Raw genomic sequence first — 3,123 nt, 5'->3', positions numbered from 1 at the left:
GGAGCAGAGACCCTTCGCCCACTCCTGCTCTGCAGGCCTGGCAGGGGGCTGAAGCCAGCCTCACCCTACTCGATAGCCTGGGGCCAGCCTAGCGCTGGGGACAGCAGTGACACATCCCATGCATATCAGCAAGGAGCCACCAACCCTTCATCCACATCCAGAGTTAGCAGACTGGGACATTTGATTTTTTTTTTTTTTAATAATCAGAAACTTTCAAATACACATACTATCCCCAATTTAGTCAATCTGTAAATTATATTATTTGTGCTACTGTTTGTGATATTTAAATCTTATTAGAAGATAAGCACCAAAGCTATCAAAATTAAAAAATATATAAAAGGTTGTGGTTGTCCCAACAGTGGAGTGTTCTGTACATCCTGTATGCTGTAAACTTATGCTCCGTTTCCCTAAGAGAGCACTTCTGACACACTCTCCCTTCTTCCATGAAATTTTCCTGAAAAGAGATTTCCATTTTAACTGCAGTTATAGAAAAGGGACAAAAAGACCCAACCTGCACTGTCACCACTTGCAGAGGTGCGCACAACTATCAGTCCAGAAGGGGGCTTGAGTGTGGGCTCAGCCGTGCATGCTCAGTGGGAGGGTGGTGCTGCCACCCCACCTGGCAGGCTGCCTGGGGACTCTCACTCAGGTTAAAGCTCCACAGCAGGAGAAGCCCCTCCACAGCACCTGACCTGAGAGCCCAGCTGGCCTAGCTGAGATGGAAAAATACCCTCGGAGGTCTGTATTTTCAACATGCTGTGTTTTTTTTTTTTTTTTTTTTTTTTTTGCGGAACCGGTGATTCAACTCAGGTCCTTGCCCTTGCCAGGGAAGCATCAACATGCTGTGTTGCCTCAAAAGGTTCTGTGCTGTTTCCCTGATGTTCAATTCTTGAACCTTGTCTGCTCACAGATGTGATTAAATTTCATCTCGTGGTGGGCCTTCACCTGAGTGCGGCAGTTACGGCCCCAGAAGCAATCAGGAGGGAGGTCACAGCCACTGGCAATTCAGAAGCAGGAATGCTTTGCCGGTACTGATAGGTCAGCTCTCGGAAATTGTGCAGGCCACAGCAGTAGCACAACACTATTTCCAGTGACCCTGTAATCAGACAGTAAAAACGCTCCCTGCTGCAGAGCCATGAGACTTTCTGTCAATATGTTTTTCCACGTCAGACCCCTGGTTGACAGGTAATTCTTCAGGATGTCTGACTCGTAGTTGTTGTTGTTCAGCACTCCATCCAGACACTTGTCCCCTAGGTTGAGCTCACAGAACGGGGCAAGGCAACCAGAGCAGCAGGTCCGGGTACAGCCCCAGTACAGGTGGCAGAAGGGCTGCAGACAAGCTGCACACTGCTGGGGTGGGACATGGGGATCCTGCTCATGCTCTGCTCTCCGGTCAGGCATGGGCTGGAAACAGCAGGTGCATATGGCGTGGCTTCCTTGAACAGGGTACACATATTCCTGGGTTGCTGGGGTGAGGCTGGTGGAGGTGGATGGTGCATCCCCCTCAAAGGCCTACAGGGCCTTGGATGTGCTATCTGGTGCTGGACAGGAAAGGGGCTGTGCCCCCTGCCTTCTGTGCACAGGACACTGTCTGCTCACAGTGTATGGCTGGCTTACATCTGAGGATTCACTGTCAACATCTGACAGAACCAGCAGGTCATCTGAACTCCCTTCCTCATCAGAAAAAACCTCCTGACTTTGGGTTGCAGCATGTCTTGAGTGATTTTATTCTTGGTATCCAAACTGCGCACATCTTCACTGCGACTCTTGTCTGGGTGCTGAATGAGGTATGCTTCCACGAGGTTGTTGAGGATGTGGTTTTTACAGATCCTTGCCACTGGACAGCGGCATGTGGGGCACAGGGATGAGCATTCCATCCAGCCAGAGTAGCAGGCTGCACAGAAGGTGTGAATACAAGGTTGCAAACTCACACAGTCATGCAGCAGATCCTGGCAGATGATGCATATGAGCGTGTCTGCCATCTTGTCTGGTTTCACAGCGGCAGCTCTTGCATCCTCATGGGTGGCCTGAGCATTTCTACACTGGTCTGTGACCAGCACTGGCAGGTTCAGATCCAGCTCTCCATCTTCTTTCATCTTCTTCTTCATAGGCTCCAAATCATCCTGGTCCTGGGACCCTAACAAAGAAGAAGGTGCTGCTTCTCTATCTGGGAAAGCTGAAGTAAGGCTGGAGAGTTCATCATCTGTCATAAGTGGACCACATCCTTTCAGGGAAATGTCTGGACCTCCAGTTCCAGAGCTGGAGGAATGCTCTCGCCCTGCACAGGTCAGTTCTGTGGAAGAGGCAGAGGCTGTGAGGAAGAGGTCTGATGCTGATGTTGATGGCTGTGGTTCTTCCAAGTACTCCTGTGTGGCAGGCAATTGTGGTGGGACCTGGGGGTCATCACTCAACCCTGGACCTGAGGTATCTTTGGACACTTGGAACATATTTTCTTTATTGGCTTCAAAGGATTCCTGGGTCACGCCTTGCTTTTCATTCAAAGATTCATAGAGGTATGCCACATTGTATTCTGGCTCATTCTTCCTGTACACCAGGTAGATGACATCCCCAGTCTGTAAAGGGCAAGTTTACTTTTTAACAACTTTCAACTTGTTGATTAGTGTTCCATTGGTGTTGGTATCTTCCAGGGTCACCTGACCAGACTTTTCATCTACAACAATTTTACAATGATCTCCAGAGACCAGTTTATTGCTGGGGACTGAAAGGTCACAACCTCTCTGACGCCCGAGGGTTCATTCGTGCTTCCGCAGCAGGACGTGCGGCTCCGTCTGCCTGGTGCCCAGGCACAGAAGCCAGCCCCACGGCTGCAGAGGTGGCAGCTGCTCACTTCCCCCTGCCAGCTCCATAGCATTCACATCCCACGCTCCGGCTGATCCTGGAACCGGCAGCACCACCTCCGCTGCCGCTGTCAACAGACATTGCAGTCCCGCAGCTGATCCGCGGCCCTGGAATTCGTTTTCATAGAGGACTTGAAGATGCTGCTCCATGCTCTTCTTGCCTTCATGGTTTGTGAAGAGAAGTCGGCTGTAATTCTGATGGGTTTTCCTTTGAATGTGATCTGCTTCTTTTCTCTAGCGGCTTTCAGTAGATTATTCTTGTGCT

At 50.2% G+C, this 3,123-nt stretch overlaps 1 pseudogene; it reads right to left on the bottom strand.

Moving 5' to 3' along the window:
* Positions 1-840: 840 nt before the first annotated feature.
* Positions 841-2,867, bottom strand: LOC101566997 (annotated as a pseudogene).
* Between the last annotated feature and the right edge of the window lie 256 nt (positions 2,868-3,123).

This window comes from Octodon degus, unplaced genomic scaffold (genome assembly GCF_000260255.1).
Source record: "Octodon degus isolate 3935 unplaced genomic scaffold, OctDeg1.0 scaffold00003, whole genome shotgun sequence".
NCBI lineage: Eukaryota > Metazoa > Chordata > Mammalia > Rodentia > Octodontidae > Octodon > Octodon degus.
This window is presented reverse-complemented; position numbering and strand designations above follow the sequence as displayed.